The sequence below is a fragment of the Triturus cristatus genome, chromosome 2_1 (genome assembly GCF_964204655.1).
Source record: "Triturus cristatus chromosome 2_1, aTriCri1.1, whole genome shotgun sequence".
Lineage (NCBI taxonomy): Eukaryota > Metazoa > Chordata > Amphibia > Caudata > Salamandridae > Triturus > Triturus cristatus.
Genome location: NC_140581.1, coordinates 273,688,011 through 273,702,777, shown reverse-complemented (window position 1 = coordinate 273,702,777; position 14,767 = coordinate 273,688,011). Strand labels below are relative to the sequence as shown.

General features: G+C 42.8%; 1 long non-coding RNA gene across 1 annotated transcript in view; it reads right to left on the bottom strand.

The window, feature by feature from the left end:
• Window positions 1-1,048: 1,048 nt before the first annotated feature.
• LOC146864094 (uncharacterized) overlaps window positions 1,049-14,767 on the bottom strand; it is a 65,391-nt gene continuing 51,672 nt past the window's right edge. Inside the window, exons 2-3 of the long non-coding RNA XR_014976608.1 lie at window positions 11,543-11,637; window positions 1,049-1,198 (exon numbers count right to left, since the gene is read on the bottom strand). This is a non-coding gene — a long non-coding RNA (uncharacterized LOC146864094). The remainder of the gene's footprint in view (window positions 1,199-11,542; window positions 11,638-14,767) is intronic.

The window sequence follows — 14,767 nt, the reverse complement described above, 5'->3', positions numbered from 1 at the left end:
GCCCATGGCCCCTAAAACCCTTAAGATGTCCATGTGATCCAGCGGCACACCAACAACAGATACTCTAATACCATATATTCACCTGGGCCCATCAAAACACATACACCTTTATCACTCTAAATTCACTTGGTTAGCCGCTGGGGGAAAAGAAAAAGATTTATAGAAACCTATTGATTGCTATTCAAATTTTTATCACAGATCAAGAAGTTCTTTCCTTTTGGTCGATGGACCAAATTAGTTGGAACTAGTTGAAGGTGATGATGTACATAACCACTAAATGTTAACTATTTCATAACCATAATATAACTCAAACTCAGGAAGTTTCAAAACCTTTATCTAAAATTTAATGTGAGTGAACCATTCATTTGCACACCACGGACATCATCAATCATTTGGGAGGAAAATCAATCAATTCAAATACTCTCACAAATTCAATGGATTGATGTTGCTCAGAAAGGAGAGGATAGAAACAGCAGTACATAGGAAATATGGGAAATTATAGTTACCACAGATGGTGTGAAGACCGGCACTCTGGCCAAAGGGCAGGTAAGCGTCACCGGGGAAAGATCAGGGACAAAGACTTCAAGTCCGGAATCAGGACAGGACAGTGAGCCTCTCTAAACCGCCGAGCACGTCGCACCCCTCTCTGACACTCTCTTCCTCCTCGAGATTCTTCCGTGATCTTCTTTCTAATTAATTGCTTTGTTTTGGTAATTTTTCTTATCGAATCTTCTTCGGCATCTCACTTCGACAGCATCTTCCCTCTCAGCATTCTCTTAGGACCACGCACACCCCACTAACTAAACTACCTTAGTTATACCTTTTGGGATCCATGGACCACCCCCTAAAGTTGCAATATCACAAATGTATGATTTCTGATTGGACAGGCAAAAGGGCATTCGGTCATTTACACCATGTTGGCATAGCAATTTTCTGTGTTCCCAAACCCATTCCCTTATTAATATGCATTTTATTTTATTCTCACCCGAGTTTATTCACATTTGTAACAATTTATCATTTATATTCATATGACTGAAGCCACTGCACTTCTGACATCCATATTTCCCAGGATTTAGCGGTCGATGGCCTTGGATGAGGTCCAATCATGGTATCATCTTTTTCAGGGAAAGTAGAGGTCGCACATGCGCAGATGGTTTCTCTTTCACTCGGGTTGTGGCAAGAAGGCCCAAAATACGAACTATTAAAAGATCAGAAAAGAAAATATTAATTCAAGAAATAAATGACTTCACTGTATACCAACTACATCTACTTTATTCCCCTTTATTTATTTAACCTTACCCTGCATTAGCTCTTAGTAAATAAAGCGTTTTCTAAATAGTAAAGCAGGTGCCATGCATGTGGGTCTTAAAAATACCATATTAGTGCATTCTACTCATGCGCAAAGTTTCCCTCCAAGGCTGATTAGACGTCACATTACGTAGACGCAATTGACGCATGCGCAGTAAAAAGTCCTTGCTCCATCACCTGCCAGGGGCCAACCAGGCCCACACTTTTGGGGATAGGAGGCCGTGAGAGCAGGGTCATCTTCAGAGCTGAATCAAAGTCACTTGGGGGGGTCCCTTTGCTCTTCCAGTGCAATACTTCATATGGGGTGTCATTATTCTCAATGATATGTGGCCAATAATGCCTTTTTAAGTGCGTTAACATTGGGCTTAGCTTAAAAAGATTTAACAACTCATAGAGTGGGTTTAGGTTCTCCCTCAAAGAATTTTAGACCGTGCTTTAAATGGAAACAAATAAGCGCAGGTACTCATCAAAAGGAGCATTGGACTGGGATGGAGTAGGTATACAGGGTGGGGCTAGTTTTTTTTACCTTTCCAAGCTTTGTATGCAAGAAATCTGCATGCATTGTGAGAATGTCGGAAGTATCTGTCCATTAGCTATTACACTTATAGCTGTTTGTATAGCATTTACTAATAAAGGTTTATTATTGCCCAAAGTAACACTATTTTTTAGCCACCTTCGAATATCAAAAGATTGAGGAAATGACAAATATATGCCTTGTCATTTGCATGTATCTTCTTGCTGCATGGTGATAACTCACTAAGCTATGTCACCCAGATTTGAACTTGCCATCTACAGGTAAATACAAGGATCTCTGCAATCAAAACAGTAACCAACTGAGCTATCTACATAAAAACAAATCTCTTGCATACAGTGCTTCCTAACAAGCACATTGACCCAATGCAATATTTTGTTGAGTTGAACCATTGATTACAATAGCTCAGGTTTCTCCAGCAAGTGCATTAACCACCTCCTGCATAATATTTCCACTTCAGGCATCAGAAGTGTCTCTAGTGTTGATGATGCATACTCTGGCAGGATGGATCTTATCCCTTATCTAAGTAGATGCCAAGAGATAGAAGGGATCAGCGACAGCCTAGATGAATTGATAGAGCCTACGCCAGAAATAGTGTCCTAAAAGGATTCCTTATTCGCTATAAGACAGTCTAAACTATGGTCTTGATTGGTATTTGTATCTATATCCCTCTGACTCTTCCCCCTCCACCTCCCTTTTACTCAACCCCTCCAACTCCCATTTACTCACCCCCTCCAACTCCCCTTTACTCATCCCAATCCTCCTCCTCCTGGTATGAGCTCCATGAGAGACAAACAAACAAACAAAAAATTCTAAATCCTTTCCTTCTATCCCTCCACTATACTTTTCAATGCGAATAATAGACTAACATGTCCACCACTCAAATTAATTTCATATTGCATTATACTAATTCACCACTAACACTGTATGGGTTCTGAAGTAGCGTGCTACTTGCCGAAAAAGCACGTCAACCCCCATCAAGAGTAGCAAGTTCTATATAAATGCAAACCTTTTTCCCTCTTCTATCCCTCCACTATCCTTCTCAATCCAAATAACTGACTAACATATCCACCGCTCAAATTACTTTCATATTTTCACTATACTAATTCACCACTAATCTTTAGCGTGCTACTCACTGAAAAAGTGCTTCAACGCCTTGTCAAGGGTAGTAAGCGCTATATAAATGCAATTAAAATACAATATGTATGATTTGTGTGTACACCCAAAACATATATGGGCAGGGACTTGGTAGCTCCATGTTACGGGGCATGTATGTTTGACCAGTTTCTGATTTTTGCCATCACAGCTTTGTGTACTGGAAACTACAAGTCCCAGAATGGAAAAGCTTTGCCAGCTAAAATCCAGAACTGTCTGAAAGTGTCATACATTTCATGTAGCCTCATGTCACATTAGGTTTATGTTTGGTTTCCTATGAAAAACACAAATTGGCTAGTTTTAAATGCACCAAACCATTCTGTAAAAAGTAAAGAAAATGTTTTAAAAACATTTACTTTACCATTTAGTTTTTGTTATTTCAGGTTAATAAGACAATTGGTGGAGAGGGCAGGGATTTATTTTCAAGTAAATTCATTTAATTTAAGTTGCTGATGGGTGAAGATTTCAGTCATTTAAAACAAGGAGTATACTAAAAAGCCGAACTGCCCTAAGCAGTGCATCTCACCCTCCACCCATTAGTTTTTTCACCTCTCTACCCCAATTGTGCAAGATCGATGGATATGCTAAACACCCTGCAATCACACCCCTGCTCTGATGACTGGGAGTAGCACTTGCACTTGCAGAGTGCTGTGTCCTTGTGAGTGACAGCTGTTTTTCTGGCACTCTTGTGCCAGGACAGCCACCCTAGGCTTCTACCGTGAATCAGTGTGAGACATGTTGAAGGTGCTGCCAAGGTTCAAGATAATGAGCGGAGCACCACCTTCATCATGGCCTGGCCCTTGCAAGTACTGTTACTCTACTTGCCCAATGAGAAGTTCTGGTTCTCAAGGGGAGAAAATAAAAAGGACCGGTACTCAGTACTGGTGAGTATCGGCCCATTTAAAGCACTGATTTTAGAAGAATGAATAGCAAATGTAGTTTTGTTGTATTATGTATTAAGCCATTAGACTTGGTAAGATGCTGCATTTCAGCTTCTAGTTTCTGGGACAAACAGCACCTAATGATGCATTCATTAATACACTTTTCCATTTCCTATAGACTCAACCTAACCGTCTTTAAACAATGCTTACAAAATGTTAAGGTGCCCACCACCAAATTAAGTTGTGCTAAAATGGCACTTGCTAAACACAATTTTGTAGTTATTGTTCTGTCCATACTGTATTTACCAGCACACAATAGCAATACATTTACAAGACAGAAGTTAGTGCATGACTCAACTGTTTTGCAGGCAGGGGGGAGAATGCCTCTTGTCCAGGCTCAATAACACATAGGAGGTTGAACTGTATATACATGGTTTCAAAAGTTTCCTCTGAGTGTTAGCTGCCTTCAAATATTCCTTGCTGTGATATGCTCAGGCGCTCAGATAGCTTGAAATGGACATCTCCAGTGCTTAGTGGTGAGAGGCGGTCACGTGATGTTTGACAATGCACCGGTTTGGGCTTTTGTGCTACTTGACGGATGAAACTGGCGCGTTCTCTTTACTGTGGCCACCACAATGATAAATATACCCTGCATATGTTATGCAAATTAACCAGACTGATTATCAGGGAGGCAGATTAACATTCTTTGAGGTGACGCGCTTCGCTTTCATGTGATTGATTCAAAGTGTGAACTCTGCAGTTCTTCCTGGGTCATGGCACTTTGCCTTCACGAGGCAGGTGCAGGAAATAGTCACTCCCAAGGTAAATCCTCTCGCTCGCAGCCTCGATTTCAACCCTCTGGACAGAATTGCCTATTCTGAACTTTTGAATGTATAAGAGCCTTTTTGCTTTGTAGCAAACCTACGAATACATTCTTCCAAGCTCATCAAACTCCGACAAGCAGAAAACAGCATTTCCGTTGCAATGACACCAAAATGCAAAATGGCGTCAGGCTGTCCACAGTCCCTACGGACACGCGCATGCTGTCTGCTATGGACAAATGGCAAAAGCAGCCATGTTTGTCCATGCAGACGCATGCACGAAAGCCCTCAGCAGAACCGATTCCAAAAGGTACTCGCAATAGCAAGAGCATTGCATGCCCAGCTTTCGCCAGGCGACACCTAAAAACTACATTTCCCATGAGACTTTGAATCAGGCATCCTTCATTAACCGAGCAAACGTGTCCGTAGTATACAAAATAACGAGGCACCGTCTTGACTACCTCCTTCTTTGCAATAAGCAGTCTCAAGTGTTCAGTAAACAAAAGCAACAGTTCTGGCTCTCAACGGAGAGCAACTCCTAACAGGTCCCAGATGAGACAACTATCCTCCAACAGCGAAGACTTCCTTGGCATGAGGAATTGCAGATTCAACTCTGTTTGGAGTCCGTTCCGGAAATCAGAAACAAGTTTGAAAAATACGGAACCAAGAAATCTTATGTTATCACAGGGCGGGAAATAACATAAATCTTATGCATCATCAAACAACATGACAGTTGTAAATCTTACCTGTCCCAACGGGTGGGATAATCCTCGCCTCCGTGTCCTTAATAGAATCTAAAATTCTTGTCACGAAGGCTGGAAAATTTTGTATTCTATGGCAGGACCGGAGGCTCAGATTATGTTGTTTCAAAGCTGACCAACAACAACAGAAGAAACATGTACAATGGGCTTATAATAAAATACTTTAAACATTGAATCAGATGACCAATCTGCAGCCTTCAAAATGTCTTCTAAATGAGACCCCATAATAAAGGCTTTAGACGCCATAGCGCCTCTTGCTGAATGCGCCCCATAAACAGAAATATCTATACCAGTTTCAGCCTTCACCTACCTAACCCAACGTGCCAGAGTGGCCGCTGAGACCGGGCGAAACTGTTTTTGGGTTGCCAAGAGTAATTGACCCAGAGGGTCTGACCTGTGAGGTAAAGTACGTTCTTCATACATCTTTAAGCATTTCAAAACACATAATTTCTCATTATGAGGAAAAGCAGGATACTCAACCGAACGAGACATCGTTTTCGTTCTTCTAGAGATGATGAAAGAAACACCTAGGAGAGAATCCCCTTCCTGCCAAATCTAAAGCATGCACATCAGACACTCTGCGGCAGGAAATAAAACACAACAACACAGTGAGTTTTGCAGATAACTGCTTCAAAGATAAATCTTTATTATCCGGCCATGATTCTAAAAAAGAGAGAACTTTCGAGACATCCCACAGTGTAGTGTATCTGGGATGTGGCGGACGAGCAACTCTGATGCCTTTTAGCAACTTGCACACCAACGGGTGTAAACCCATAGGTTTTCCATCAATGTGATTACGTCTGGCCGATAAAGCCGACCTGAAATTATTTACTGACCTATACAACAGACCTGATTCAGCACAGTCAGACAAAAAATGTGTATTTTCTTCAAATCAGATACCACGGGATCCACCTGTCATTGAAGGCACCAACCCACCCATCGCTTCCATGATGCAGAATATCGCTTGAGAGTGGATGGAGCCCAATCCTGTTGTATAAACTCAGCAGCCACTGATGAAAGGCCCTCAATTTGTTCATGTCTCCGGAGAGCGTCCAAACCATGAGGGTTAACTGATTCTGGAGGACCAGAGGATGTGGGTCTTGGTGCAGCATCGGGAACACAGGCAACTGGACTGACAGATCCACAGACAATTCCAACAGAGTCGTAAACAACAATTGTGTCTTCCATAATGGTGTGACTAACACTAATGACGTTGCTTGTCTCCAGACATGAGCAGCTACTTTCGGAATCAACGTGAAGGGGGAAAACAATTAACTCCTCTGGAGCCCCAGTGATGGAGAAATGCGTCCATTCCCAGCGCCATCATATCCGGTCTCCAGCTGTAGAAGCGGGGAAGCTGAGTATTTAGGCAAATTGCAAAGAGGTCTATCAGGCAAGGGTCTCAAATACCCATGATCGCTAGAAACACAGAAAGATGGAGTCTCCAGTCGCTGAAGTCCCTGAGAAACCTGGAGTTCCAATCTGCCACTTGATTGCTCTTGCCGGGAATGTATTATACCACAATCCTTATCTTCTGAGCCAGGCAGAAGTGCCAAAACTCCCTTGCAATATTGGCTAAAAGTCGGGATTTTGTCCCTCCTAGGCGATTTATGTAGCGTACTGCCGACACATTGTCCATCTGCAGGAGGATGCAATAATTGCTCTTCAATGGAGAGATTGAGCTGATGGCAAATAAACCGGCTAACAAGTCTTGCGCCCCAGCCCCATCGACTGGCATCCGACTCAATAATGACGTCAGGAGAGGCTCCGAAGATGGCCTTGCCATTCCAGGCCTCCATATGAGTGAGCCACCATTGCAGCTCTTCTTGCGCGATCAGATGGTTGTACGAGAACCTTTGCTGTAGATACTGGATCTTGAGGCATTGTAACGCCCTGTAGTGTAGAGGGCCTGGGAAGATAGCCTGAATCGAGGACGCAAGGAGACCCACAATCCTCACCAGGGACCTCAAAGAGACCTTCTGCCTCGACAGAGTCGTTCGTATCTCCCTCTTTACGGATTTGATCTTGGGCGCTGGGAGGAGCAACTGGGCATTCACCAAGTCGATTTGAAAACCTAGGAACCCTATTTGCTGAGAGGTTATAGTCATGGATTTTTTGGTTTTGATCACAAAACCCAACTCTTGTAACAGCGATATCGTCCATTGTAAGTGAGTGCACAACAGTGTGGGGTCCTGTGCTAAGAGAAGCATGTCGTCGAGATAAACAATCTTGCGGATGCACATTTCTCAAAGACGACACCGGTTTCAGCAGTTTAGTAAAAACCCACAGTGCGGAAGACAGGCCGAAGGGAAGGGACAGATAACGGAACCATTGCTCTTTCCACTGAAATTGGAGAAATTTCAGATGGGAGTGGCAAATGGGGACTGTTATGTAAGCATCCTTTAGGTCCAACCGGACCATCCAATCCTTTTCTAGCAGTAAATCTCTTAAAAGATGGATTCCTTCCATCTTGAAGTGTCTGTAGACAACAAAAGGATTGAACTCCCTGATATTCAGCACTAATCTCTGTCCTCCTCCCTTCTTTTGCACCAAGAAGACATTGATGCAAAAACCTTCAGGAATGAAGGGTCCCATAGCAATAGCCTGCTTGGCCAAAAGCTCTTGAATTTCTGAGTCTATAAAAGATTGTTCTTGTAGGGAAAAATGGAGAGGCGAAGGGGGAAGTTCCTGAAAAGGAACATCTAGTAACTCTATCTGGTACCCCTGAACAGTGTGAATGATCCACGCATCTGAGGTGATTTTTGTCCGATTGCACATAAAACGCATTAGTCTGCTCCCCAGAGGAATCATAGGAAGGAGAGGTGGATATACCTGAAGACTGGTCATCGTTGTTCCTGTAGCCTCTGTTGATGCCCCTATTGTACCGGCCTTGGAAACCCCTGGATCTGGTGGTTTAAAAACCGGCCTGCTCTGGGTCCTGGGTGTACCCCCTACGTCAAGGGGCGAAGCCACGTTGAGGACTTGGGTTATTGTATCGACCGGTCAAGCGTTCCCTGCCACAACTGGCTCTGCCAGAGAGGGGATGGAACAACCTCTTGAGAAACGATTGCGACATGTCAAGCGAAGTGAAAGTATTTACAAATTTCACAATGTCCTTAACAAGGCGATCTCCAAAAAGATGTCCTTCAGCCAGAGGACCTGGTTTTGCATTCTACGAGTTAGGGGTCAATCTGGAGGAGGACTGACTTGCGCCTTTCTGAGGAAAGCACACAATTAGCATTTCCGAGAACACCGATCAATCTTTGGGTCTAGCCTGCGAGGACCTCCAGATGGATAGCAGCCCCAGTATCCTGCGCTTGAAGTGCTAGCTCCAAAATCTTAGCCAAAGGCCCTGAGACATCTAAAAGCTTGTCTTGGCAAGCTCGAAGGGCCCGATCTATGACCTTTTAAAAAAAAAAAACGATATATACTTCTTTAAGAAGGTCTGCATGGAAGAATCAATCTCGGGTGTAAGGGCGGTTTTTATTCGCAAGATCTGGTCGCGGGCATTTAGACCTCAAGCTGGCCCGGACCTCCTTATCAAAGCTCTTGTGCAAATTAGTTTGCATGGGGGGGCCCAATTAGAAGAATGGGTGTGGACGATGCTGGAAGGATTAAAAGTGAAAGGAGAAGGTTGGACGGGGGAAAGGGAGTGCTTGCGCTTCTTGGCACGTTTACGAGGACATGACTCATGTGTGGAATCAGTATTGGTATCCGTGTCAGTCAGAGGGATGGGGGGCAGAGGGGTTCGGGACCGGGGAAGAAGCCACATGAAGAGTGTCATAGTCATGTTCCTTGATGGTCTTTAATTTGGAGTAGACTTGCACATGGGGCAAAGGAAGGCCTGGGAGCTCTGAGGGTGGAAGAGGAGAGGGGTTAGGGGTACCTGTAGAGGGGTAGGGGTAGTACCTGCTAGCTGATCCAGACAGATAGAAATGGGCAATAAGGCGGAGGAGAGACCCTTATCCAGATTTTTTTCTCTAGAGTCTTTTCAAACAGGGACTCTACACTCTCATCATAATAGTAATCTTCGTCCTGTGCAGGACCACAGGCAGCATGTTCCTCCTCGTAGACTTCGCAGTCTGACATGTCCAGTAATATATGTATATATATTATAATCAAAGGCCCCAGAGGGAAGCCACATTTTACTACCCTGTCTCCTCTGGTGAGAAAGGGCGTCAGAAGGGAGCCAAATGCTGGGGCAATGAAGGCCAAGGGGTACCAATTCCCTGCCAAAATAGGACTAATGGAGGGTGTCAGCCCCACCTGCCTATTCAAAGTCAGGATTTTCCAAAAATTAATAATAATCTGAGCCCTAAGTCACTCAGGGGTTAAACTGGGCCCCAAACGCTGCAACAAAGTGGGCAAATTCCTAAAGAGAGGCCCGGTACCGGCATGGTCACTGCCTGCTGCTTTTCCCCTGTTTTACGAGCCCGGGGGAGAGGCGTCACCCTGCGCGTCGAAAGGAGCCTGCAGAAGCATGCACACACGCGTGCGGGCTCTGCTACATGAGCCCCGCTCTCAGAGGGGGGGGCAACCCTGCCGTGAGCGCTCGAGTTGCTCGAACACGGCTACACTGCTCGCAGACGCGAGACAGAAATCAGGGGCATTTTAAGCATAAAGGCAGAAATAAAATGAATACTGCTAACGGGGAAAAACCTCAACACGCGCTTGAGAGAAAAAGAAGGTGACACGCACCTAAGGCAGCGCGATCGCGCTAAACAGTACAAAGCGACAGCGCTTATACAGGCAAAACATAAAGTATACAATCAATCATTATAAAAGCATTCAGATTCAGATACTACACAAGTTTTTCAAAATAGTGAGGCACTTATCTTGACTGCGGAGCAGCAAAGAAAGAGGGAGTCAAGATAGTGCCTCGCTATTTTGTATACTATGGACATGTTTGGTTGGTTAATGAAGGAGGCGTGGTTGAAAGCCTCATGGGATATGTTTTTTTTTTTACACTGTTCACTGTTTTTTCATTGGCTGTTATTTGAGTAGTAAAGAAATTAAGAAGCATAATCTGAGCCTCCGGTCCTGCCATAGAATCAATATCAAAACTTGCAACATACTCATAAGCACTGGTAGCTGTAGAACAGTGGTTCCAAAACTGTGCTCCACAGAGAACCCAAGGGGTCTTTGACACATTCCCAGCGGGTCCGCAGGCAGCAGTTTTAAAAGCACTGCAAAGTTCCTTGTATAATCAGCAGTTTTTGGGCAACAATAAACGTGTCAAGATAACTCCCGTGATTTATGTACCTGCTTCAGTGAGATGGTAGTTTTGTCCAGTGGCGCAGAGGGTTAATATGCCTGCTGCAAAGAACATGTACCATGCATTTCCCAAAACAATATTTTATGTGCTCAGCTCAGTGGGTTACTGCTTTTGTCACATAGATTTTATTGTTAATGTGCAGTTCATAAGTTACAATCATTATCTAGCACAGTGAGTTATGAACTGCCATCATAGAGCTGCATGCAAACATCATGATACAAGTTAGTAAGTTATGTTTTTTTCCCAGTCTTTTACTATCCTAATGCTGCTCAAAAAGGTTTGTTTGGGTAGAAATACATTCTTATTAAAGTCGATGCTAACCACTGTGTTATGGTCTGAATCCTGAGTTTGTGCTTCTCCAGCCCAAGCACTCTTAACAAATGCCTACCAGTAAGGATGCCAGGTGAATTTAACACCTTGTAGTTCCCCTTTGCCTATGTAACATTTTGTATACACTGATTTAAACAAGCGTGATTCATTGTCTCTGTATGTGTGTGTGATGTAATGTGCCCTGACACCCTACACTGTTATGAAAGGTGCTAATAAACAAATGAAATACATGTGACAGAGGGGCTATTGTGAGATAAGAGGTACTGTTGGAGGGTGATAGTGGGGGAATCATTGAAGAGCACCAACAAAGATTGTCATATCCTGGTGCATAGTAAGGTCTTCATCTAATATGCTGTGAAAGCTAATACAATTCAATATATAATGATAAATGTCTTGTAGAATGCACCATTTTCCCCTAATTGTCGTAGGGGGAGAGCACCCCCCCCCCCCCAAAGCCCGTTTGTAGTGGTCAGACTCACTTGCTGCACTTAGGATGCACCATACTGGGACTGGTCTGACAACATTTGCCAAGGCTGCTTTGGGTTTCCAGTGTGGCAGGAGCAGAAGCCTCGTACTGCGAAATAAAAACAAACAGTGAAAAGTTAGTCGCCGAGATGCAGCACCAACCTTCCCATTAACAGTTTAAAATGTTTGCAAATGTTTTCAAAATAAAATCTTTAGTAATTTGAGTATTTGTTTGGTGTGCATTTATTTGTGTATTTTTTGTGAATTACTGTTTTAATGTTTGAAATTTAAATACTACAAATTGCTTGGGGGTACCCAGCTTCCAGTAGTGACTCAATGGGGGTCCTCAGAAGTCAAAAGTTTGTGAACCACTGTAGAATATTAAATAGTAATACACTTTAGAAAACTACTTGGCAACATCACCTAAATTTATCTTCAACTCTAGAATTTGTGCAGATTATAGAATGCATGTATGTTGCAAGAGTGATGGGGCTAATTCAAAAATGCAATTTAAAAAGGTTCTGGACCATCTGAGTGAGAAACGCAAAGAAGGAAAGGGAATGAGGAGACTGATGAGAGGAAGGAGAAAGGAGGATAAACTGAGAAAGACATAAATGAAGAGAAAGAGAAAAGAGCAGTAAAAACAATCAGCAGAGAGAGAAACAAGAAGGTGAGATAGAAAAGTAGAAGTGAGCAAATGACAAGAAATGTTGATACAGAAAAAATGACCAGGCGTAGAGATGGCCATGGGTTGAGTCAACAAGAAAGGCAGTTGTTGAAATGGCAACTGCCAAGTGCAAGTGTTTATTGTGTTGAGCTACTTGTTTTTTCTCCTCAAAAGAGCCAGTGCCCTACCTGTGAAATTCAAATTCGGCTAGAATTAGGACTGTTGGGTCTATCTATATAGCCTGTCCATTTGTATGCCTGCTGTAACACAATAGAATCAAATATGTCCGAAACTCAGTCTTTATCTTAAACTAATTACTACTGATGGTCCAGAACCTTTTTCAATTCCATTTATGAATTAGCCCCATTTAGAATAGGCATGCGCCTTCAGCAGGAATCATGCTGCTACTACTGCCAGCCCCACAATGCCCCAACAGAGAGGAAAGTAGTCTCACTCTTATGGAAGGTGCACTTTGAGTCCTTTCTCAAATGCTCTAGGGTTTAGGATCATGTAGCAGGGAGGCGCAACAGTGATCTCTGTGGATTGTTAGACTCACAGAGAGAAGATTAAACAAGCAGTGGCATAGCCAATAGGTCTCGCCTTTGGGACCTTATAAGTGTTTAGCCATGCAACAGTTGCATAACTAAACACTTATAAGGTCCCAAAAGCGAGCCCTATTGGCTATGCCAATGCTTGTTTTAACTGCTGCAATCTATTGAAGCCTCACGGAGAACTTCAAAGCGGCCATGTGGCCGCGAAAGTGAAAGTAATCGCGGTAAAGCGCGACGCGCGTGCCCGCGCACATGCACTGTCGGTCTAGGCTGGCCTGGTAGCACTTTTTTGAGCCCTCACAAAATGTCTCGCCAGACCAGCGAATGCGCTGGGTTAGGCGAGACCTAAAAAACACGAGCTAGTATGGGAAAAATAACCAGGACCAGGCAGCACCCTCTTCAGAGCCATGCAATGGACCTTCTGTCCCAAGACTAACTTTCCCTCCTTGGTGACTTTAATCAAGCATATTAATTAATGTTGTGCTAAGGTTCATTCGTTTTGAGAACGCATGTACAGAGTTCTTGGTGGGGCCTGTCCAGTTCCTCCAATAGGCTAAACTTGCTGGTACAGCTCTGGAGATCTGGAGGAAGGCGATAATGTATAGGGCAGGAAAGGTTGATAGCTCTGCTGGCTGCCCTAATGGATGGCGGACTGCCCAACAAACTTTAAATGAGGACCTAAATTACTGTCATTATTTTAATAAAAAGTTTCTGATAAGAGACGGGAATGGTTCAAGGATGATTGGTGCCACAGTTGATTACTTTGCGCGCTTTACTAATCAAAAGGTCTTTTTTACAGCTTCCCACTGCAATAGGGCACTCTTTGATGCCTGCTGCTGGCGGTGCAATAGGGCCACAGTACACCACTTGATGCTTTTGAATAAACTCATTATCATTCCACCAAAAACTCTTAAGTAAGTCTATAGAATCTTCAATGCTAACAGAACATGACAGAACGTCATGCATTTTTTTTAGGGAAAGTTATGATTTGTATAGCATCATTTTTTAAATTTCAAAAAAGCATTTCAACTCACTTTTCAGTATTTTCTTTTTACTTTTCTTTGTATTGTAGCCCATACCCTCTGAAACACTTTGTGACTCCTTGTTTTTAATGGTATAAAAATATATAGTTTTGTAATTGCATTTATATATTGCTTACCATCCCCGATGAGGTATTACAGTGCTTCTGGAAATCCAAGGTTAACGGTCATTCTAGTGAATATTGGTTAGCAGGTTTATTGTTCTGAATTCAGAGAACCAATTCCAAGCATTTCTTTCTGTTCTTTGTCATAAATTAAATGGAATTAAATGATAATCTCAATAAAGGCTTTGTGACGTCATGCAAATGATTGAATAGATGAATAGAGTGACTAGAACAAAGTAGGTATTATTGGGTTTCAGTAACAGGAGAATTGTGATCTATGGAATGGGGTGTAGTCCTTCAGCAGTCCATTAACAGAGAACCTTGTGCTTGTTACAGTAGATTTGCCATATTACAGAATTGAAATTATCAAGTGACCTGCTAGCAGTCAGTGAAACATGTTTCATTAATCTCACAAGGATGAAATACTGGGATGCCCCTCAAAGGATTCCAAAAGGCTCAATACTGGCCAATATACTCATTTGCACAAACATGTATTAATGTACACAAACACTAATGTGCATTAATAGAAAGGCTTAAAACCAGTCTTAGATAACCCTAAATCAGAAAGCAACATTTGTTTTGTTTTGTTTACATTTAAATAGAGCTGCATGATATAAATGACCTCACAGCACTGAAAAGTGAAACAAACGACTATGAATTGCCTAATTATGTTCTAATAACATACATTTTTGCTACATTTTATTGAGATGAAATAATTATTATGTACTGCTGGAAACATGCATGCTTTGTTTTTTATTATTGTGCGACATTCCTAGGGAGGGGGGTCTAAAGCACACAGAAGTCAAGCCCCTTCTCAAGAAACCATCAGCCGATCCCAGCAACCTCGAAAACTACATCCAATCTCTCTGCTCCCCTT